At 35.6% G+C, this 26,026-nt stretch overlaps 1 long non-coding RNA gene across 2 annotated transcripts in view; it reads right to left on the bottom strand.

Annotated features, from left to right (window-relative positions):
* Positions 1-26,026, bottom strand: part of LOC307182561 — a 249,836-nt gene that overhangs the window by 7,674 nt on the left and 216,136 nt on the right. Inside the window, exons 5-6 of one of the 2 annotated variants that reach the window (XR_013827200.1) lie at positions 12,313-12,480; positions 217-262 (exon numbers count right to left, since the gene is read on the bottom strand). This is a non-coding gene — a long non-coding RNA (uncharacterized lncRNA). Of the gene's footprint in view, positions 1-216; positions 263-12,312; positions 12,481-26,026 lie in introns of those variants that run through there. The other variant, XR_013827199.1, reaches the window with a different exon arrangement.

Genomic DNA, 26,026 nt, shown 5'->3' with positions numbered 1-26,026 from the left:
AGCAACATGGCAATAAGCACATACCTATCAATAATTACTTTAAAAGTAAAGGGACTATACTGTCCAGTCAAAAGACATACAGTGGCTAAATGGATTAAAAAAACAAGATCCATCAATATGCTACCTATAAGAGACTTCTTTCAATTGTAAGAACACATGCAAAGTGAAAGTGAATGGGTGGAAAAGAAATTCCATGCAAATGAAAACCAAAAGAAAATTGGGGTAGCTATACTTACATCAGATGAAATGGACTTTAACAAGACTGTAATAAGAGACAAAGAAGAACATTACAAAGAGTAAAGGAGTCAAACCAACAAGAGAATGTAACATTTGTAAGTATTTTTGCACCCAACAGAGGGGCACTTAAATATATAAATCAAATAGTAACACCTAAGGGATAGATGGCAATACAGTAATAGTAAGGAACTTTAATACCTCACTTACATCAATGGATAGCTCATCCTGGGAGAAAATGAATAAGGAAACATTGGTCTTAAACTACATGGTAGATCAGAAGGATTTAATATACATTTAGAGAAAATTCCATCAAAAAAACAACAGAATACACATTTTTCTCAAGCACACATTCTAGAGGAAAGATTACATATTATGCCACAAAACAAGTCTTAATAAATTTTTAAAAACATTGAAATTATATCAAAGTTCATTTCTGACCACAGTTCTATGAAACTAAATATCACTGCAAGAAGAAAACTGGAAAATTCACAAATGTATGGAGATTAAACAACATGCTCCTGAATAACCAAAGGATCAAAGAAAAAATCCACAGAGAAGAAAAAAATACCTTGAGACAAATGAAAATAGAAATACAACATCCCAAAACTTAGGGGATGCAGCAAAAGCAGTTCTAAGTGGGACGTTCATAGCAATAAATTCCTACCTCATGAAACAAGAAAAATCTCAAATAAACAAATTTCTTTACATTTTAAGAAACTAGAAGAGGAAGAGCAAACAAGGCCAAAGTTAGTAAAAGGAAGGAAGTAAATATCAGTGTGGAAATATATGAAATAGAAACTAAAAAGAGACTCAAAAAGATCAGTGAAACTAAGATCTGGTTCTTTGAAAAGGTAAACAAAATTTACAAATCTTTAGCTAGACTCACAAAGAAGAAAAGAGAAGACTCACAAAAATCATAAATGAAAAAGGAGATATCATAACTGATACAATAGAAAGATGAAGGATCATAAGAGACTACTATGAACAATTATATGCCACCAGATTGGACAACCTGGAAGAAATGAGTAAATTCCTAGAAACATACAACCTACCAAGACTGAATCTTGAAGCAGAAAATCTGAGCAAATTACCAGTAAAGAGATTCAACCAATAATTAAAAACCTCGCAAAAAACAAAGGTCCAGGACCAGATGGTTTCACTGGTAAATTCTACCAAACACTCAAAGAATTAACACCAATCATTCTCAAACTCTTCCAAAAAATAGAAGATGGCGGGGGGGGGGGGGTGCCCTTCCACATTCATTTTACAAGACCAGCATTACTCTGATACCAAAACCAGACAAGGATGCCACAAGAATAGCAAATTACTGGCAAAAGTCCCAGATGAACACCCATGCAAAAATCCACAACAAAATATTAGCAAATCAAATTCAATACCATTAAAAGGATCATATAGCATAATCTAATGAGATTTATTCCAGGAATGCAATGAAAGTTCAATATCCACAGATCGATGTGATATATTACATTAACAAAATGAAGGATAAAAATCATATTTCAATAGATACTTAAAAAGCATTTGATAAAATCCAAGTCCATTCATGATAAAAATTCTCAACAAAGTGGGTATAGAAGAAAAGCATACTTCAACAGAATAGAGGCCATATATGACAAGCCCGCAGCTAACATCAACTCAATTATGAAATGCTAAAAGCAGTTCTTCTAAGACCAGAACAAGACAAGGATGTCCATTCTCACCACTTTCATTCAACATAGTATTAGAAGTCCTACCAAGAGCAATTAGGTGAGAAAAAGAAGTAAAATAATTAAAATTGGAAGGTAGAAGGAAAACTGTCACTATTTGCAAAAAGGTTGTGTTGCCATATATAACAAGGAACTATCAACAACAATAAAATACTGAGGAATAAATTTGACTAAGGTGAAAGATCAGTACACTGAAAATGATAAAACACTGATGAAAAATGTACTAAAACATAAATGTATGAAAAGATATTTGTCCTCATGCACTGGAAAGATTAATATTGTTAAAAAGCCCATACTATCCAAAGCAATTACAAATTCATTGAAATTTCTATCAAAATGCCAGATGACTTTTTTTCACAGAAATTGAACAAACAATCCTAAAATTTTTATGGAATCACAAAATACTCCAGATAGCCAAACTGATGTTAAGAGGAACAAAACTAGAAGCATCGTGGTCCCTCATTTCAAACCATATTACAAAGCTGTAGTAATCAAAACAGTATGATATTGTCTTAAAAACAGAAACATAGATTAATACAACAGAATAGAGAGCACAGAAATAAAACCACACATACATAATCAATTAATCTACAAAAAAGGAGCCAAAAATATACAATGATGAAAGACAGTGTCTTCAATAAATTGTGTTGGGAAAAGTGGACAGCCACATGCAAAAGAATGAAACTGAACAACTATCTTACAGCATACACAAAAATTAACTCAAAATAGATTAAAGATTGAATGTAAGATCTGAAACCATAAAAATTCTAGAAGAAAACATAAGTGGTAAGCTCTTTGACATTGGTGTTGGTGATAATGTCTTAGATTCAACATCGAAAGAATAGGCAACTAAAGCAAAAACGAACAAATGGTAATACAGCAAACTAAAAAGCTTCTGTGCAGCAAAGGAAATCATCTATGAAATGAAAGGGCAATCTACCAAATGGGAGAAAATATTTGCAAACCATATTAAATATGGGGTTAATATCCAAATATAAAGAACTAATACAACTCAATAGTAAAAAAAAATCTGATTAAAAAATGTGCAGATGATCTGAATAGACATTTATCCAAAGAAAGACATACATATGTCCAAAAGGTACAAGAAAAGGTGCTCAATGTCACTAATCATCAGGAAATGCAAATCAAAACCACAATGAGATATAACCTCACACCTGTTAGGATGGTTATTATCAAAAACACAAGAAATAACACAATTGGAAAGAATGTGGAGTAATGAAACCCTTCTGCACTGTTCGTGGAATGTAAATTGGTGCAGCATCTATACAAATGGCATGGAGGTTCCTTAAAAATTAAACATAGAACTACCATCCAGTAATTCCACTTGTAGGTATTTATTAGAAGAAAACAAAAACATTAACTCAAAAATTATGTGCACCCCTATGTTCACTGCAGCATTATTTACAACAGCTAAGACATGGAAGCAACCTGTGTCCATCAACAGATGAATGGATAAAGACAATGTGGTGTGTGGGTATACACACACACACACACACACACACACACACACACACACACAGAGGAACATTATTCAGCTATAATGAAGAAGGAAATCTTGCCTTCTGCAACAATATGGATGGCCATTATGCTAAGTGAAACAAGTCAGACAGAGACAAGTACCATACAATCTTATATATGAAGTCTAAGAAAAAGAACAAAACACAAAGGACTGAGCCATAGATACAGAGGACAAATTGGTGGTTGCCAGAGGTGGGGGGCTGGGGGTTGCTGGGTGTGAGCAAAAGGTACCAACTTCCAATTATAAAGTAAATAAGTCTTGGGGATGTAACATACTGCACAATGACTGTAGCTAATAATACTATATTGCATATTTGAAAGTTGCTAAGAGAATAAATCTTAAAAGTTCTCAGCAGAAGAATTTGTAACTATGACAAATGTTAATAGACTTGTGGTGACCATTTCACAATATATACAGATATTGAATCATTATGTTGTACACAGTATATCTCGGAGATATTGAGAGTTGGTTCTAGACCACCACAATTAAGCAAGTATCACAGTAAAGTGAGTCACACAAATTTTTGCATATAAAAGTTATGTATACATTATTGTCTATTATGTATGCAATAGCATTATGTCTGAAAAATGTATGGACCTTAATTTAGAAATACTTTCTTTCTAAAAAATACTAACCATCATCTGAGCCTTCAGTGAATTTCAATCTTTTTGCAACAGTAACATCAAAGATCACTGATCACATGTCACCATAACAAATATAATATTAATGAAAAAGATTGAAATACCATGAGAATTACCACAGTGTGACTCAGAGACACAAAATGAGCAAATGCTGTTGGAAAAATGGCACCAATAGACTTGCTTGGTGCAAAGTGCCAGAAACCTTCAATGTGTAAAAAAAAAAAAAAAAAAAAAAAATGCAATATCTGCAAAGGACAATGAAGCTGAAGCCCTATAAAATGAGGTTGCCTGTATGAAACTAATATAAAGTTTTATGTCAATTATTTCTCAATATAGAAATAGAGGAGACTGCCTGAAGTAAAGACAAAGTGCAACAGGAACAAAGAGAGAAATAACAAATAGAATCACACGATTGATACTCATTTTTTGTTACAAATTGACTTTCAGATTTTGAATAAAGTTGCTACCATAGAAATATAGCTACTTGGATACTAGTGAGATTTTTTTTCCTTTTTCTTGGAGGTTGTTTAAATATATATAAAAATATGAGACCTCAATTACTAGAGCAAGAGAAAAATATAATCTGTCCTTTTAACTAAAAAATGGAGAGAACATTTTTAGAGGTAACAGAACAAATGGAAGTAATGAAGTTTCCTAAAATAAGAAAACAAATACAATAGAATTATCAAGGGAAAAATAGGTTAATGGAAAATATGAAGAATATAATTATGTAATTAAATCAATAAAATATATAGATACAGAATTTCAGAGAAATTATGGAAGACTCTATAGTAATAAAAATTCCATTGAAATTGAATACTACAATTAGTATATATTACCAAAACTGTCAAAATAAGTAAAAAACATGAAAAAACAATAACTATGAATAGCCATGCACAAATAGAAAAAAAAGTGTGCATTTGATATTTATCTTTCAATATATTTGGTATCAAGTATAGTTTCAGTATATAAGATTTAGTATATAAAATAATATTGCATAAGGTTTCAGAGATGAGTATGTTTATATTGTAAATCCAAGTAACATATAACTCCAAGATATATAAACATTAAATACAGATATATGCGCTATATAGGAAATCCCCAGTTAACTTGGTAAAGAATCAAACCCTGATAGCAGAATTTTATAAAGAAAACATAACTGAAAATATAAGTATTCTAAATAAATTATTTGCAAATTTAATCCATAAGTATTTTAAATAAAAATATATCATGATAAAAATGATTTTTCCCAAAACTATAGCGCTCACTTATAAACATCTAGTTATAAAATGCATTACACGTTTTACAAAGAAAAATGTATAAGGCCTACTTCTCTGATTAAAAAAATGTTAAAATTAATGACCACTCTTGATTAAATATTCTTTGTACACTACCCCTATAGGATCACTTTAGTATAAAAAGAACTATCTTAAAATCACCCACACTAGTGAGATCTTAAACTTACACTTTACAAGTTACCAAATAAGATTATTAACATGGAATATTACTGAATAAACAAGGTTCATCTTTTAAAAATGAATTTAATTTAAAAGTTTTGGGAAAATCACATTATATTTCTGTTAAAACAAGCACTGCATCATGAAGTAAAAATTCAAATGTCATCAGAAAATATTATACTAAGAAAACATGAGAAATTTCAATAAGCGGCTGTTTTTTATTGTAATAGAAACTCTTAAACATTATTTTACTCTTCTCTACCTTGTGCAATTCAACAGTAAAAAAAGGTTTGAGAAAGATGGAAATAAATCATGCTTAATTCATAGAATAAAATATTATGCAGACATTAAAATTAAATTTTAAATGATAAGGAAAGGGCTTATGTTATATTAAGTATTATTTAGTCTGAATCTATTATATACTGAGTGACATCATAGTAGTTCGATATGCACTATATGACATTTGATCCTAATAACAATAGTATTATCTCAGTTTTACTTTCTTTATTTTAGATCCCAGGAAAAAACAAGTTCGGTAATTTGACCAAGTTCTTTCAACTAATGGCTGAGCCAGGTAACAAGCTTATGGTTTCCAAAAGTTATGCTCAAACTCACTGCTACAGTACCTAGATTTTTTATTGATAAAGGGAATGACATAATATAAAATTTCATTTATAATATAATCTCAACTGTGTTTATATTTTCCAAAGAACATTAAAAAAATGTAGTTATCAACCACATTTATCACTGGGTGGTGGACAACTTTCATAGACTGTCTTCAAGATATCATGATATCTCATTCATACACACACACATTCACACATTACCTTGAATGGTTACTGTTGGGTTTTAAAAGATTTGGCTTGTGAATAAAGGAGAAATTTGTCTTAAGTTGTATGTATATATACACACACACACACACACACACACACACACACACACACACATATAAATGACTCTAAAGAAAAAAAGATTTAAATACTTCCAGGCTAACAAGGACTAATTTCATTGGCTGATAAATAGCAAAGCTTCAAAGGCTTTTAAAATAGAACCACAGAGCATTTGAGCTAGCAGAGACCTTTGAGCTCATTGAACTCAACTTCTACAATGCTACAAATAGTTCAGTATAGCAACATCCCAGGCTACTGGCATCCATTCTTTGTTTGGATGCTTCCAATGACAGGTTGCTCATGATTATCTAAAAACACAGTCCATTCTAAAGTTGGGCAGTTATAATTATGAGGAAGTTTCTCCTTATCCTAAGATGAAGTCTCCTCCCTGAGTATAATTGCTTTTCCAGAATGCCAGTCCATCAAATTTTATTTAGCCATTTAATACTGCTTCCCTAAAATGTCTTAGTTTCTAATTGCTCAAAATTTCCTTATTTGAAATGGCTTCAAAATCTCAGTCACCCATCTCAGGACATGTTTATGCATTATCAATGTCCTCTTAAAAGTGATGCAAAGAACAAAAATGATATTCCAGATGATGTATGATTAACGCACAAAATAGTAAAACTATTTCCTTCTTTATTCTGAATACTATATTTCTTTGAATAAAATGTATAATGAATTAGCTGTCTTTTGAAAGCCATGTCACACTGTTAACTCTCATTGAGATCACGGTTATTAAAACTCCTAGCTAGTTTGCATATGGAACATGGTTAAATCAGACTTCAGGGAGGCAGAAATTTTAAGCTGAAGAAAAAATGAGTTAAGGATAATGTGGGAATTTCTCAGAAGCAGATCAGATAACCAACTCTGAGTAATCCTGATAATGTTATTTGAAAAAAGAAAATGAGAGTAACTTCAAAGATTATACCAGATACATCAGCCTTTCCCCTCACATAGCAGAAGGAAGGGTATGTGTTGAGTTCTGGATAAGGTAACAACTAAAGCATATTCTCCTGTTTTGATTAGTATTAGCATGGTGTATCTTTATCAATCCCTTTACTTTCTTTATTACTAATTTTTATTGGAGTATAGTTGCTTTACAATGTTGTTAGTTTCTGCTGCACAGAAAAATGAATCAGCTATGCATATACATATATCCCCTCTCTTTTGGATTTTCTTCCCATTTAGGTCACCACCTAGTAGGTTCCCTGTGCTATACAGCAGGTTCTCATTAGTTATCTATTTTATACACATTAGTGTATATATATCAATCCCAATCTCCCAATTCATCCAACCCCACCTTGCACCCCAGTCTCCATACGTCCATTCTCTACACCTGCGTCTCTATTTCTGCTTTACAAATAAGTTCATCTGTATCATTTTTCTAGATTCCACGTACAAGTGATACTATACGATATTTGTTTTTCTCTTTCTGACTTACTTCACTCTATGACAGTCTCTAGGTCCATCCACGTCTCTGCAAATTGCATAATTTCATTCCTTTTTATGGCTGAGTAATATCCCATTGTATATGTGTACCACATCTTCTTTATCCATTCTTCTGTTGATGGACATTTAGGTTGTTTCATCTCTTGGCTATTGTAAATACTGCTGAAATGAACACTGGAGTGCATATATCTTTTTGAATTATGGCTTTCTCCAGGTATATGCCCAGGATTTACTTTTAATCTAAGTTTTTAACTGGTTTTTAATTTTTTGTCAAGAAACTGCATATCCAGCCCTAGAATTTCTGTCTTTTAATGGCTGCATTTAGATTATTCACATTTACATTTCTTATTAAGATAGATTGATATCTATCATCTTGTAACTGTTTTCTATTTGTTACATTTCTTCCTTGTTTCCCTCTAATTAAGATATTTTGTTACTCCTTGGTTGCCTTCAAGATTTTCCTTGTCTCTGGTTTTCTGTAGTCTGAATATGATATGCATAGATGGTGAGAGTGTATGTGTGCTGTATTTATTCCAAGTTCTTCTTACATGTTGGATCTGAAAGTGTGGAGGTCCACATTAACTCAAATTTCAGTGGGAATGATAAAAATAGTAAATGTATAGCATTTATTATGTGCTATGATGTGTTAGGCTCTGATATAGATATATACATCTATGTATATGTAAATAGATTCATTTACTATATTATATTTCAAAAACATAGAAAACAAAGCCTTAGAGAGGTTTAACAATGTTCCCAAGTCCACAAGGCTAAATAACTGGCAGAACATGAATTCAAATGTAAGTGGTCAAATTCTAGAATTTGTGCTAAGTATTCACTATATTTTATTGCCTATGCAACCGAATACACAAGTAGTTCCTAGCTCTGTACCAGAACTGGAAACTATGACTGAACACCATCCACAAGTCAGAACCTCTGAGGAATTTTTGGTACAATTGGTACAGCTAAGATTACATTAAAAAAACTGATAATGGGTTAATGTGCAAACCATCCTTCAGTGAAAAAGCAGGACAGTTGCAAAGTCAAGGACAGACACACCGGTAGCAATTAGCTGACATCCCATAACTCATAGGGTTAGGTTTAGGTTGCAGGGTCCTTTGAGACACAGCTTTCCTTGTCTCTGAAATTAATAAGATTTAGATCCCACTAGAGATCTATGATCCCAAGTATTATTCTTCCACTAAGAGTCATCCTGAATGAAGAGCAAATCCTGCTAAGCCCTTTTCTTTTAGTGAGCACTCATAGCAAGCCCAGAAAACAGAGACTGAGACACTTCTGTGGTTCCAACTGCCACCTCACTTCTCTCAGTCCTAAGTTTGAAGTATTCAAACTACACAAATCTCATATTTAACTATTATAAACCAAAATTAGGCAAGCACAACCTTCCTTTTCTAAGGAGTCACTAACATTGAAAAACTACTAGTTTTATGAGAAAATATGACAGTTTATAGAAGGTGAACTTTCTGAGTGTAAAACATCTTTCAAATATATAATTACTGCAAAAACCAAATATTTTACAAAATACCCTATTTTCCTAAAGTAGTTTCTGTTCAAAATAAATGGCTGTATTTAAATCTCAAATGATCAAATAAATTTAACAGGACAACTTATATATTCCAGCAAGCATCAAGAGAACATCATACAAATATTGACATTTTAAGAAATTAGATACGAAATAAACCAGAATGAGAGAAGGAACAATCAGCTAAGTAGAGAAAGGAACATGCCTGAAAATGAATATTGGCACTATGGTAAAACACAAAGACCCCACTAATGGATTTTCATAGTATAGCCTAGATAGAAGTGCCGACTCAAGTCAGAGTGAGTGCTGAAATCTAGGTTTTTGAAATCAGGTTGTATTCCAAACTCCTGTGCCTTAGGAGGAGGACCTTATCATCCCAGAGGGATGTCTGCCCAGACCATCTTTTTCTAACATTGATAAAGTGTGTTTTTCTGCTATTCCCTAACATAATGTTTGACCTCATGACCTAGAGATCAGGGTGTGGGGAGCTGAACAGTGAGGTAAGGCAGGGAGTGGGATGAAAATATTGGATCTGTTGGAATCTGTTGCACCTGAATCTATAACAGTTGTTCTAAGGATGGAGACAAGATGGTGGAGTAGCAGGATGTGAGCTCAACTCTTCTTATGAAAATACCAAAATAACAGCTAACTGTTGAAAAACCATCAACAAAAAATATGCTGGAACCTACCAAAAAAGATATCCTACATCCAAAAACAAAGAAGAAGCCACATCAAGACAGGAGAAGGGGCGCAAACACCATAAAATCAAATCCAAACCCACCGGGTGGGTGACCCACTCACTGGAAAATAATTATACCACAGAAGTTCTCCCACAGGGAAGTTCTGAGTCCCACCTGGCCTGGAGGTCTGTCAACGGAAGGAAGTGCCCCCAGAGAATCTGGCTTTGAAGGCCGGCTGAGTTTGATTGCAGGAATTCCACAGGACTAAGGAAAATAGAAACTCTACTCTTGAAGGGTGCACACAAGGTCTCATGCACACCAGCACCCACGGAAAAAAGCAGTGACCTCATAAGAGCCTGGGCCAGACCTACCAGCTAGTATTAGAGGGACTCCTGCAGAGGTGGGGTGCAGCTATGGCTCACTGCAGGGACAAAGACAATGGCAGTAGTATTTGTGCAGAGTATTCATTAGTGTGACCCCTCCTGGAGGTTACCATTTTCTCAAGAAGGCCTGGCCAAACCCAACAGCCTGTAGGTTCCTGTGCTGGGAAACCTCAGGCCAAACAACCAACAGGGCAGGAAAACAGCACCATCCATCAGCAGACAGGCTGCTTAAAGTCTTCCTGAGCACAGAGCTGCCCACTAAACACACCACTTGACATGGCCCTGCCCACCAGAGGGCAGGCACCAGTCCCTCCCAGCAGGAAGACAGCACAAGCCTCTTAAACAGCCTCACCCACCAGGGGGCAGAGAGCAGAAGCAAGGAGAACTATAACCCAGCATCCTGTGGAATGGAAAGCACAATCGCAGAAAGTTAGACAAAAGGAAACAGCAGAGGAATATGTCCCAGATGAAGAAACAAGATAAAGCCCCTGAAGAACAACTAAGTGAAGTGGAGATAGGCAATCTACCTGAAAAATAATTCAGAGCAATGATAGTAAAGACGATCCAAAATCTCAAAAAAACAATGAAGGCACAGATCGAGAAGACACAATAAATGTTTAATAAAGACCTAGAGGAACTAAACAACAAACAGAGATGAATGAATACAATAACTGAAATGAAAAATACACTAGAAGGAACAAACAGCAGAATAACTGAGGCATAAGAACAGATAAGTGAGCTGGAATACAGAATAGTGGAGAAATCACTTCCACTGAACAGAATAAAGAAAAAGAATGTAAAAAAAGTGAGGACAGTCTAAGAGACCACTGGGAAAACATTAAATGCACCAACATTCACATTACAGGGCTCCCAGAAGGAGAAGAGAGAGAGAAAGGACCTGAGAAAATATATGAAGAGATAATAGCTGAAAATGTCCCTAACATAGAAAAGGAAACAGTCACCCAAGTCCAGAAAGCACAGATAGTCCCAGGCAGGATAGATCTAGGGAGGAACACAATGAGACACACAGTAACCAAATTGACAAAAATTAAAGACAAAGGAAAAATATTAAAAGCAACAAGGGAAAAGCAACAAATAACATACAAGGGAATTCCTGTAAAGTTATCAGCTGACTTCTCAGCAAAAACTCTGCAGGCCAGAAGGGAGGAGCAAGATATATTTAAAGTGATGAAAGGGAAAAACCTACAATGAGAATATTTTATGCAGCAAGGCTCTCATTCAGATTCAATGGAGAAATCAAAACTTTTACAGACAAGCAAAAACTAAGAGAATTCAGCACCACCAGAACAATTCTGCAACAAATGCTAAAGGAACTTCTCTAGGTGGGAAAAATAAAAGGCCACAACTAGAAACACGAAAATTATGAATGGGAAAGCTCACTGGTTAAGGCAAACATACAATAAAGGTATGCAATCATCCACACACAAATATGATATCAAAAACAGTAATCGTGAGAAGAAGAGAGTACAAATGCAGGGTATAGGAAATGCATTTGAAATTAAAAGAACAGCAACCTAAAACAATCTTGTATATACATAGACTGCTATGACAAAGCCTCAAGGCAACCACAAACTGAAAATCGACAATAGATACAGACACAAAAATAAAAAAGGAATCCAAACACAATACTAAATTTAGTCATCAAATCACAAGAGAAGAGAACAAAAGAGGAAGAGAAACCTACAAAAACCAATCCAAAACTATTAACAAAATAGCAATAAGAACAATACATATTGATAGTTACCTTAAAAGTAAATGGATTAGGGCTTCCCTGGTGGCGCAGTGGTTGAGAGTCCGCCTGCCGCTGCAGGGGACACGGGTTCGTGCCCCGGTCCGGGAAGATCCCACATGCTGTGGAGCGGCTGGGCCTGTGAGCCATGGCCGCTGAGCCTGCGTGTCCGGAGCCTGGGCTCTGCAATGAGAGAGGTCACAACATTGAGAGGCCTGCGTACCGCAAAAAGAAAAAAAAGTAAATGGATTAAATGCTCCAACCAAAAGACATAGAATGGCTGAATGGATTAAAAATAGGACCCATATACATGCTGTCTACAAAATACCCACTTCAGATCTAAGGACACTTACAGACTGAAAGTGAGGGGATAGAAAAAGATATTCCATGCAAATGGAAATAAAAAGAAAGCTGGAGTAACAATACTCATATCATAAAAAATAGACCTTAAAGTCAAGACTGTTGAAAGAGACAAAGAAGGGCACTACATAATGATCAGGTGATCAATCCAAGAAGATGATATAACAATTGTAAATATATATGCACCCAACATAGAGGCACCTCAATATTTAAGGCAAATACTAACAGCCATAAAAGGAGAAATCAACAATAACACAAGAATAGTGAGGGATTTAACACCCCACTTTTATCAATGGACAGATCATCTAGACAAAATCATTGAGGAAACACAGGCCTTAAGTGACACATTAGAACAGATGGATTTAACTGATATTAAAAGAGCATTCCATCCAAAACCAGCAGAATACACATTCTTCTCAAAGGCACATGGAACATTCTCCAGGATAGTTCACATGCGGAGCCATAAAGCAATCCTCGATAAATGTAAGAAAACTGAAATCATATCAAGCATCTTTTATGACCACAACACTATTAGATTGGAAATCAACTACAAGAAAAAAAGAAGGCCAAAAACACAAACACATGGAAGCTACAGAATACACTACTAAGCAACCAATGGATCACTGAAGAAATCAAAGAGGAAATCAAAAAATATTTAGAAACAACTGGCGATGGAAACATAATGACCCAAAACCTGTGGGATGCAGAAAAAGCAGTTCTAAGAGGGAAGTTTATAGCAATACAATCCTACCTCAAGAAACAAGAAAAATCACAAATAAACAACCTAACCTTACACCTAAAGCAATTAGAAAAAGAAAAACAAACAAAACCCAAAGTTAGTAGAAGGAAAGAAATGATAAAAATCAGAACAGATATAAATGAAATAGAAATAAAGAAAATAAAAGCAAAGATCAACGAAACTAAAAGTTGGTTCTTTGAGAAGATAAACAAAACTGATAAACCATTATCCAGACACATCAAGATAAAAGGGAGAGGGTTCAAATCAATAAAATTAGAAATGAAAAAGGAGAAGTTATAACAGACACCACAGAAATACAAGGAATCATAAGAGACTACTAGAAGCAACTATATACCAATAAAATGGACAACCTAGAAGAAATCGAAAAATTCTTAGAAAGGTATAATCTCCCAAGACTGAACCAGGAAGAAATACAAAATATGAACAGACAAATCACAATTACTGAAATCGAAACTTTGATTAAAAGACTCCAACAAACAAAAGTGTAGGACCAGATGGCTTTACAGGTGAATTCTATCAAACATTTAGAGAAGAGTTAAACTTACCCTTCTGAAACTCTTCTAAAAAACTGCAGAGGAAGGAACACTCTCAAGCTCATTCTATGAGGCCACCATAGCCTTGATACCAAAACCAGACAAAGATACCACAAAAAAGAAAATTACAGTCCAATATCACTGATAAACAGACATAAAAATTCTCAACAAAATGCTGGCAAACCAAATCCAACAATACATTAAAAGGATCATACACCCTGATCAAGTGGGATTTATCCAGGGATGCAGGGGTTCTTCAATATATGCAAATCGATCAATGTGATACACCACATTAACAAACTGAAAAATAAAAACCATATGATCATCTCAATAGATGCAGAAAAATCTATGGACAAAATTCAACACCCATTTATGATAAAAACTCTCCAGAACGTGGCTATAGAGTAAAACTACCTCAACATTATAAAGGCTATATAAGACAAACCCACAGCAAACATCATACTCAATGGTGAAAAAGCTGAAAGCACTTCCTCTAAGATCAAGAACACGACAAGGATGTCCACTCTCATCACTTTTATTCAACATAGTTTAGGAAGCCCTAGTCAAGGAAATCAGAGAGGAAAAGAAATAAAAGGAGTCCAAATTGGAAAACAACATGTAAAACTGTCGCTGTTTGCAGATGACATGATACTATACATAGACGATCCTAGAGGTGCTACCAGAAAACTACTAGAGCTCAATGATGAATTTGGTAAAGTTGCAGTATCCAAAATTAATACACAGAAATCTCTTACATTTCTATACACTAACAATGAAATACCAGAAAGAGATATTAAGGAAACATTCCCATTTAACATCACACCAAAAAGAATAAACTACCTAGGAATAAACCAACCTAAAGTGGCAAAAGACCTGTACTCCAAAAACTATAAGATGCTGAGGAAAGAAATCGAAGATGAAACAAACTGATGGAAAGATATACCACGTTCTTGGATTGGAAGATCAATATTTTCAAAATGACCATACTTCCCAAGGCATTCTATATATTCAATGCAATCCCTATCAAATTACCAATTGCATTTTTTGCAGAACAAGAACAAATTTTTTTTAATTTGTAGGGAGACACAAAAGACCCCCAAATAGCCAAAGCAATTTTGAGGAAAAAAAAAAAAAGGAGCTGAAGTAATCAGGCTCCCTGACTTCAGACTATACTTCAAAGCTACACTCATCAAAACAGTATGGTACTGGAACAAAAACGAAATATAGATCCATGGAACAGGATAGAAAGCCCCAAAATAAATCCATGCCCCTATGGTTAATTAATCTAGGACAAAGGAGGCAAGACTATATAGTGGAGACCTCAATGTAAGAGCAGATACTATAAAACTCTTGGAGGAAAACATAGGCAGAATGCTCTTTGACATATATTGCAGCAATATCTTTTTTGATCCATTACCTAGAGTATTGGAAATAAAATAAAAAATAAACAACTGGGACCTAATTAAACTTAAAAGTTTTTGCACAGCAAAGGAAACCACAGAACAAAAAGACAACCCACAGAATGGGAGAAAATATTTGCAAATGATGCGACTGACAAGGGATTAATCCCCAATATTTACAAACAGCTCATGAGGCTCAATATCAAACAAACAAACAACACAATCCCAAAATGGGCAGAAGGCCTAAATAGACGTTTCTTCAAAGAAGACATACAGATGGCCAAGAGGCACATGAAAAGATGCTCAACATCACTAATCTTTAGAGAAATGCAAATCACCTCACATCGGTCAGAATGGCCATCATCAAAAAATACAAACAATAAATGCTAGAGAGGGTGTGGAGGAAAGGGAACCCTCCTACACTGTTGGTAGGAATGTAAATTGGTACAGCCACTATGGAGAACAGTATGGAGGTTCCTTAAAAAACTACAAATTTCTATGATCCTACTCCTGGGTATATATCTGGAGAAAAACATAATTCGAATAGATACATGCACACTACTGTTCATTGCAGCGCTGTTTACAATAGCAAAGACATGGAAGCAACCTAAATGTCCACTGACAGATGAATGGATAAGAAAGATGTAGAATATATAGAGAGTATTACTCAGCTATTAAAAAGAATGAAATAATGCCACCTGGAGATTATCATACTAAGTGAGGTAAAGCAGACAGAGAAAGACAAATATATGATCTCACTTATATGTGGAATCTAAAAAAAATGATACAAATGAACTTATTTGCAAAACAGAAACAGACATAGAGATTGCATTTATGGTTACGCGGGGAAGGGTGGGGGTAAGGGATAGACTAGGAGGTTGGGATTGACATATACACACTGCTATATTTAAAACAGATAACCAATCAGGATGACTGTATAGCATAAGGACCTCTGCTCAAAATTTTGGAATAACCTAAATGGGAAAAGAACTTAAAAAAAAAGATACATATATATGTATAACTGAATCACTTTGCTGTACACCTGAATGTAACACAACATTGTTACTCAACTATACTCCAATATAAATAAAAATTCAAAAAAAGAACAACAGTTGTTCTAAGCACATTAGTTTGGATAGATTCTCAACTCTATTGTACATAGTATTGATACTTCCATCTTTCACATACTATAGATGACATTAATTACTGTAAATATTCAGCCTTTCCATGGATGTTGCCTGTTAAGGCAGTTAAAGAGGGAATACACATAATTTAGTTTAGTGTTCTACAGTAATCTTGGAAGACAAAATACTCTGTATTTTCTATGCATTCCTTACTCAGTACAGACTAAAAATATATAAAGATAGACAATCACTAGAAAATTACCTTCTTTTCTTTTTGCCTATGTAAGATTAAGATTCTTTAACAAAATCCTCATCACTTCCAAATTCCATGCAATTATAGACCCTCTTCTAATAGAGGGAGTAGACTGATTCAGGAGATTAAAGGGTGGGCATCGTATATGAGATCATAACAAATGTCCCTTTTTGAAAAAACTTAAGAAAAGGAAAAGGAAAACTTTCCTAAAGTTAACATTTTCAATTTGATTCAAAAGGGAACTGTATGTACATAAAAAGAGAAGTTACAGTAGAAAAACTGAGAAAAGAGAATCAATCATAGATATGAAAATTAATTGCTGAGGAAATAAACTCAATGGAGTTTTACCAACAACACTTAATGGAAACACTGAAGACTTATATGATAATTATTTCAGAACACAGAGAAGAAAGATTAAAAAAAGTAGGAGCATGAGCATTTCATGAGGTTTCCATTTCAAAAGAGAAAAAGTTTCTCAAAAAAAGGATTCTATCCTTTCAAAAACATATATCTATAAACTTAATGTTTTTAAAATAAAAAGTATTATGGAAAATATAGAAGTGATAAGTAAAATAAGATAAAACAAATTTGTATTAATAATAAAAATAATATTCTTAACTAAATTCCCAGAAGTTTTCTGATATCAATGTGAAAATTACATGACATAGTGTCTAATGTACTTATTCAAACACCTGGTACATAAGAGGTCCTCACCAAATGATAAAATATCTTATTATAATTATTATCATTACTATTGAAAAGAATGTCACCCACTCCCTCAAGCCACATATAAGGAGAAAATATTCACAACATATATATCTGACAACGGATTTATATTTAGAATATATGAAGAACACCCACAGTCAATAAAGAAAAGCAAATAACTCATTAAAAATAAGTAAAATGACTTCTACAAACAGTTTACAAATAAAAGTATATGAATGGCAAATAAGCATTTAGAGAGATATTAAGTATCATTAGCCATCAAAGAAATGCAAATTAAGACCACAAAGCCAGCAGCAATTTTTAGTGAGGATATGGAATGATCTCATATATTATTGATTGTGACAGGAGGGTAAAATAGTACAATGACTTTGGAGAAAAAAGTCCTGCAATTTCATACAAAATTAAATATGCATTTACTATATGACCACACATTTCTATCCTAGTTATGTTTCCAAGAGAAATAAAAATATATGCCTACAAAAAAGAGTTGTAAAAGTATGCTCATAGCAGATTTATTCACAGTAGAAAAACTAAAACAACCCAATGTCCAACAATAATAAACGTTAGTATATTTGTAAAATAGAATACTAAACAATAAAAAGGAAGAAACACACAGCAACATGAATAAATGGGGAAACTCTTCCAAATACATTTTAAAAGGCCAGCATAACCCTGAATCCAAAACCAGACAAAAATGCCACACAAAAAATATTACAGGTCAAAATCCTTGATAAACATAGAAGCAGAAATCTTCAATGAAAACAGAACAATTTCAACAATACATTAAAAGGATTATACACCATGATTAAGTGGGACTTACTTCAGGGATGTAAGGATGGTTCAACATCCACAAATCAATGTGATAAACTGTATTAACAAAATGAAGGATTAAAATCATATGATCATCTTAATAGATGCATAAAAACCATCTGACAAAATTCAACATCCATTTATGATAAAAAGTCTGAACAAAGTGGATATAGAGGGAACATTCCTCAACAAAATAAAGGCCATATATGACAATCCACAACTAACATCATACTCAGTGGTGAAAAGCTGAAAGTTTTCCCTCTAAAATCAGAAACAAGACAAGATGTCTACTCTCATCACTTTAATTCTACATAATATTGGAAGTCCTAGCCAGATCAGTTAGGCAAGAAAAAGAATAAATGACATCCAAATTGGAAAGGAAAAAGTACAGCTGTCACTATTTTCAGTTGACATATTATATATTAAAAAAAACTAAAGAATCTATCAAAAATTGTTATAACAAATGAATTCAATAAAGTTACAGGATTCAAAAATCAACAGAGAAATATCTGCATTTCTTTACACAAATAATGAAGTATTAGAGAAATAAAGAAAAAAATCTCATTGGCAATAGCATTAATAAAATATTTAGAAATTTAACCAAAGAAGTGAAAGACCTATATGTTGAAAACTTTAAGACACTAATGAAAGAAACTGAAGACACAAATAAATGGAAAAATATTCCATGCTCATAGATTAGAAAAATTAAACTATGAAAATGTTCATATTACACAAAGCAATATACAGATTTAAGGCAATCCTTATCAAAAGCCCAATGGTATTTTTCACAGAAATAGAACAATTCTAAATTCATATGGAACCACAAAAATCCTGAATAGTCAAATCAATCTTGAGAAAGAAGAAATCCAGAGGCATCATGCTCCCTGATTTTAAACTACATTACAAAGCCATTGTAATTAAAATAGTGTAATATTGGTATCATGGACATATAGATCAATGGTATAAAGGTCCCAGAAATAAAGTGGGCACATATGGTCAATTAGTTTATGATTTAAAAAAAGCCAAGAATACAATGAGGAAAAAACGGTCTCTTCAATAAATGGTGTTAGGAAAACTGGACAGCCACATGCAAAAGAATGAACCACTATCTTGCACCATACACAAAAATTAACTCAAAATGAATGAAATACTTGAACATAAGACCTGAAGCCATAAACCTCCTAGAGGAAAACATAGGTGGTAAACTCCTTGACATTAATCTTGGTGATGATTTCTTGAATTCAAAACTGAAAGCAAAGGCAACAAAAGCAAAAATAAACAAATGGGCCTACATCAAACTAAAAATCTTCTGCATAGCAAAGGAAACCAACAAAATGAAAGGCAACCTATGGAAGGGAGAAAATATTTTCAAATCATATGTCTGATAAAGGGCTGATATCCAAAATATATACAGAACACATACAACTCCATATTTTAAAAAATCTGATTAAAAAATGGGCAGAGTATCTGAATGGACGGTTTTCCTAAGAAGACATACAGGTAGCCAAGAGGTACATGAAAAGGTATTCAACATCACTAATTATGCAAATCAAAATCACAGCGAGGTATCACATCACAACTGTTAGAGTGGCTGTTATCAAAAAGACAATAAACAAGTGTTGGCAAGGATGTGGAAAAAAGGGAACTTTGTGCACTGTTGGTGGCAGTCTAAATTGGTTAGGCCAGCATTTAAAAATTATGGATTTGGCTTTCCCTGGTGGTGCAGTGGTTAAGAATCTGCGTGCCAATGCAGGGGACATGGGTTCGAGCCCTGGTCCAGGAAGATCCAACATGCTGCAAAGGAGCTAAGCCCATTTGCCACAACTACTGAGCCTGCACCCTAGAGCCTGCAAGCCACAACTATTAAGCCTACACTCCCTAGAGCCCATGCTCCATAACAAGAGAAGCCACTGCAATGAGAAGCCCATGAGCCACAATGAAGAGTAGCCCCCACTTGCTGCAACTAGAGAAAGCCCTCACACAGCAACGAAGACCCAATGCAGCCAAAAATAAGTAAATAAAATAAATTTATTATAATAAATAAAACAATATGGGTTCCTTTAAAATTTTTAAATAGAACTACCATATCAACTACCAGCAATTCCACTTCTGTGTATTTATCCAAAGAAAATGAAAACAGTAATCTGAAAAGATATATATCCCATGTTCATTGCAGCATTATTTATAATAGCCAATATATGGAAACAACCTAAGTGTAAACAGATAAATGAATATAAAAATAAACTGTTGTGTGTATATATATATATATATATACATATATATGTATGTATGTATATGTATGGTATAATAATTGTGATATAAATATATATATATAAAGTATCCAATGAAATATTAGTCATAAAAAAGAATGAAATCTTGCCATTTACAACAACATGGATGAACCTTGAAGACATTGTGCTAAGGGAAATATGTCAGACAGAGGAAGAAATACTGTATTATCTCTCTTCTGTACAGAATCTTAAAAAACAAACCAAAACAATCTCATAGATACTGAGAAGAGATTGGTGGTTGCAAGAGGTGGGGGTGGGGGTTGGGAGAAAAGGGTGAACTTCTTTTAGTTTAGATCTTTTTTTAAAAAAAATAAATTTATTTAGGCTGCATTGGGTCTTTGTTGCTGCACGTGTGCTTTCTCTAGTTGTGGCGAGTGGGGGCCACTCTTCATTGCAGTGCGCGGGCTTCTCACTGTGGTGGCTTCTCTTGTTGAGGAGCAGGGGGTCTAGGCACGTGATCTTCAGTAGTTGCAGCTCTCTGGCTCTAGAGTGCAGGCTCAGTAGTTGTGGCGCACGGGTTTAGTTGCTCTGCGGCATGTGGGATCTTCTCGGACAAGGGCTTGAACCCGTGTCCCCTGCATTGGCAGGCAGATTCTTAACCACTGAGCCACCAGGGAAGTCCTCAATTGTTTCTTATATTAAAAAATTACCACATTTCACTAAAAAGAACCAGTATTCCTTTGAGAACCAGCTGGTTTTAGGGTGGGGAGAGATGGTAAGTATAAGATAAGCCTGGAATAATTCTGCATGTGAAAGTTAGAAAATGTTCCCCCAAATGATCTGGAAATATATAAAGGACATAAAAGTACCTTGAAGGGGGCTTCCCTGGTGGCGCAGTGGTTGAGAATCTGCCTGCTAATGCAGGGGACACGGGTTCGAACCCTGGTCTGGGAGGATCCCACATGCCGTGGAGCAACTAGGCCCATGAACCACAACTACTGAGCCTGTGTGTCTGGAGCCTGTGCTCCACAACAAGAGAGGCCACGATAGTGAGAGGCCCATGCACCGTGATGAAGAGTGGCTCCTGCTTGCCACGATTAGAGAAAGCCCTCACACAGAAATGAAGATGCAACACAGCAAAAATAAATAAATTAAAAAAAAAAGTACCTTAAAGGGGCTCCCACTGGCTAAATTTGGAAGAATTTGATCCAAGTAAATATTCATCCTAATAAATGATAACCCAATGTACAAAATAGGAGTGCATGAATCCACCTTGATATAAATGAATGCATAAAATATCAGTTAAATGTGGGAGAAAAGAACACTCTTCCTTACTCTAGAATACTGGCTAAAATATATAGTAGATGATGAAATTAGAGAGTCATCAAAAGATGATAGGGGGAGGGGTAAATCAGGAGTTTGGGCTACTATATATAAAATAGATAAACAAGGTCCTATTATATAGCATAGGGAACAATACTCAATATTCTGTAATAAACTATAATGGAAAAGAATATGAAAAAGAACAAAATATATATATATTTTAAAAGATGATAGAGCTACTGTGTGACATTTTAATGAAGAAGAGAATATTTACATAGTGTCAAAATGTCTACCCACAAATCATTTATTAAAGAAAAATTACAGGAGAAACCTGAAAATATCCACCTTAAGAATGTGACCAAAATTAACATCATTATTTTACTGGGACAAATGATAACACATGTCTTCAGATGGAAACACCATTCTGTGGTATTCTTGCCAAAATGCATAACCTGAATTCAGTAAAAAAGAAATATAAGATAAACCAAATTGAGGGACAGTGTACAAAATAATTCACCTGCACTCCTCCAAATGTGAAAGTCAAGAAAGTCAAATTGAGGGGTATTCTAGATTAGAAGAAACTAAAGAGGCGTGACTAAAGTTAATTTTACATCTTAGATTTTTTGCATTCTTTAGTCTTTATTGCATTTTAGATTTTTTTTTAAAGCCGTAAAGGAAATCATTGAGACAGTTGATGCAATGTGAATATTGGCTAGAGTTGTAGATAAGTTAACTCTGGTGTATTAACGTAAGATTTCCTGATTTTGATAGCCGCACTATTGTTATGTAAGAGAATATCCTTGTTCTTTGGAATTACATGCTGAAATATTTAGAGGTAAAAGAGCACAATGTCTCTAATTTATTCTCACAAGAATCAGAAAACCAAAATTTCGATATACACTTTGGAAGGTAGCTTCAAGGAGGGGCTCTCATGATCCCTGCCTCTTGATATTTAATATACTGGATTTTGTGACTTGCTTCTGAGGACTAGAATAAGGCAGAGTTATGGCATGTGTTATTGTCTCTTCCTTTTTCTAGTAGTTGACCCTTCAGCCCCTTCAGACTGCAGCCTGGGCACACATAATGAGAACAATCTCCAGAGACACCCTGAGCACAAAGTTTAATAAAAATCTAGCGGACTGAGGACAGAAGATGGTGAAGGAGTAGGAGGATGTGGAGTTCATCTCACTCCACAGATGCATCAGGAATACATCTATAGATGAAACAATTCTCACAGAACACCAGCTGAACACTAGCAGAAGACCTTGGACACTGGAAAGGACTATAAACATCCCTGCATAACTGGGTAGGATGAAAAAAAAGGAAGGAGGAGGAGGAGAGGAAGCGGGATGGGACCTGCACCCCAGGGTGGGGGAGCTGAAGTAGAGGATAGATTCCCAAATTCGGGGAAATCCCCTCTGCAATGGGGAAATCGATTGGGACAGAAGGGAAGCATTTGAGGCTGTCGAAAGTGGGTGAAGCAGCTGTTCTGTGGCAAACGGGACAGGGTGAGAAATACAGACAGTCTGTACTGTGGCCCTAGGTGCCCGGGACGGGGATGTATACTCACAGGTGTGCAAGGGGGCTGGGAGCTGGTGCGTGGGGATTGGAGAACAGGCCCAGAGTGAGAACTAGTGTTGGTTGTGGGGAGATGGACTGAGGGGATGGGAGGGAGGAAATCTGCAGCAGGGAATGCCTACAGAGGAAGACTGGACTGCCATGGAAGCAGGGTGCTACTGCTGAGTCACATGCAGCGGGAGTAGCCACTATTGTAGCCTGTCTCTCCCTACACGCTGGTGCCTGCCAACGATCAATAAAAGAAGCCCTCTCAGGGCTGGCCTTCATGAGCCTGCTGCCAGGTGCCAGAAAAAGCCCGGCCAGGGCTGTCCCTCTTGTGCCTTATGCTGGGCAGCTGAAAAGGCCCTCACTAGGGCCATATCTATTGCACCCGTGGCTGCTGGCTTCCCTGCACATTTGGCGCCACTGAGGCTCCTGTGATCCAAGCAGTCATACCACCTCCGTGCCCTGTCCTGACTGGGGCAGACTCAAGAGCTCCAAGGCAGCCTCAGGACCAGACTCCTGTGGGTGGACCATACACAGAGGTGGGGGTAAAACCAAAGCTGAACCACAGGGATGGGGCAACTAAGGAAGAGGATCAAAAATCTTTCCATCAGCTGTACAAGCTGCAGATTAAATCCCCGCGATCAGCTGGGTAGATCCTGCGTCTGTGGAATATCTGAGCAGACAATAAGTGTTCCCACAAATGGAAACGGTCTAGCTCTTGCAGCTGTGGACTTTGGGGGCAAGCACAGGCAGGAACTGGGGCAGATCAGAGTCTGAGTGGTCCCCACAGGGCCCACAGCAGGTCCAGAGACCAGCCCAGAGGCAGAGGAGGAGGAGGTGGCAGGCGGAGGTGGGCTGTGGCTCATGGTGTGTGCAAGGACACTTAGAGTGGAGGGAAACATAATTATTACTCTTAATTTTATTATGTTTTTATTCATTCTGTTGTTGGTTCTGGCTTTGTTTCTTTTCTTTCTTTTGTTTCTTTTTGTTTTAGTTTTTTTTTATTTAGTCTTTTAGGATCTTTGTGTTTTATAACATTTTTTAACATATTTCTATTTTTACTTTGATTTTCTGTTGTTCTGTGTTTTTCCCTTTTTATTTAAAATCACTTTTATTGGTTTGTTCTATTTCCTTGCTTTATTCCCCAGTTGGTACACGGCTTTTGTTTTGTTTTTAGGTTTTAGGTTTTTCTTAGTTCTGATTCTAATTGTTTGATTTCATTTTTGGATTCTCCTGTTTGGGTGTTGTCTTGCTTTTTGTTTTATTTGGTTCTATTTTTTTTCTTTTGTGTGTGTGTTTCTTTGTTTCTGTTTTTGTTTGTTTGATTTTGTTTTTACCATTTCTCTGGGGTTTTGTTTGCCTTTTTCTTTCTTTCTTTAATATACTTTTTAAAAATATTTTATATTTCTATTTCTACATTGATTTTCTATCTTCTATCCCCTTTCAATCTTCCTTTTTTTTTAAATCACTTTTGTCAGTTTGTTTTCTTTCTTTGCTTCATTCTTCCATTGGCACTCTGCTTTGGTTTTGTTTTTTGGCATGGTGTTTTTGTTAGTTTTCTTCTTAATTGTTTGATTTCATTCTTGGGTTCTTTTGTTTCTCTGGTTGTTCTCTTGCCTTTTATTTTATTTGGTTCTCTTTTTGTTTCTTTTGTGTGTGTGCATTTCTATGTTTCTGTTTTTGTTTGTTTGATTTTACTTTTTACCATTTGTTGGTGTTTTTGTTAGTCTTTTTATTTATTTATTTTTTTAATCCCCTTTATTGCCAGGACCAGTGACTTGCGGCGTCTTGGTTCCTCAACCAGAAGTCAGGCCTGAGCCTCTGGGGTGGGAGCACCAAATCCAGGAAGCTGGACCACTAGAGAATTCCTGGCCCCAGGGAAGATTAATCACCAAGAGCTCTCATGGAGGCCTCTGTCTGAATCCAAGACCCGGCTCCACCCAACTGCCTGCAGCTCCCAACGCTGGTTTCCTCACACCAAACAACAAACAAGACAGGAACACAACACCACCTGTTAGCAGAGAGGCTGCCTTAAAGTCATACTAAGTTCAAAGACACCTCAAAACACACCAGCTGACAGGGCCCTGCTTATCAGAGGGAAAAGACTCAGCTCCACCCACCAGAACGCAGGCACCAGTCACTCCCATCAGGAAGCCTACACAAGACACTGGACCAATGCCACCACCAGGGGTGGAGAACAGAAGCAAGAGGAACTACGATCCTGCAGCCTAGGGAGGGAAACGTCAAATACTGTACATTAGACAAAATGAGAGGACAGAGAAATATCTTGCAGGCAAAGAAACAAGATAAAAACCCACAAGACTGGGCTTGCCTGGTGGCACAGTGGTTGAGAATCTGCCTGCCAATGCAGGGGACACAGGTTTGAACCCTGGTCTGGGAAGATCCCACATGCCGCGGAGCAACTAGGCCCGTGAGCCACAAGTACTGAACTGGTGCATTTGAAGCCCGTGCTCCGCAACAAGAGAGGCCGCAATAGTGAGAGGCCCACACACCATGATGAAGAGTGGCCCCTGCTTGCTGCAGCTAGAGAAAGCCCTTGCACAGAAACGAAGACCCAACACAGCCAAAAATAAATAAATAAATACTCCGAATTTCTGACAATATATTAAAAAAAAAACCCACAAG

This window comes from Stenella coeruleoalba, assembly GCF_951394435.1.
Source record: "Stenella coeruleoalba genome assembly, chromosome: 2".
Taxonomy (NCBI): domain Eukaryota; kingdom Metazoa; phylum Chordata; class Mammalia; order Artiodactyla; family Delphinidae; genus Stenella; species Stenella coeruleoalba.
The sequence above is the reverse complement of the archived record's forward strand: the minus strand, read 5'-3'. Positions and strand labels throughout refer to the sequence as shown.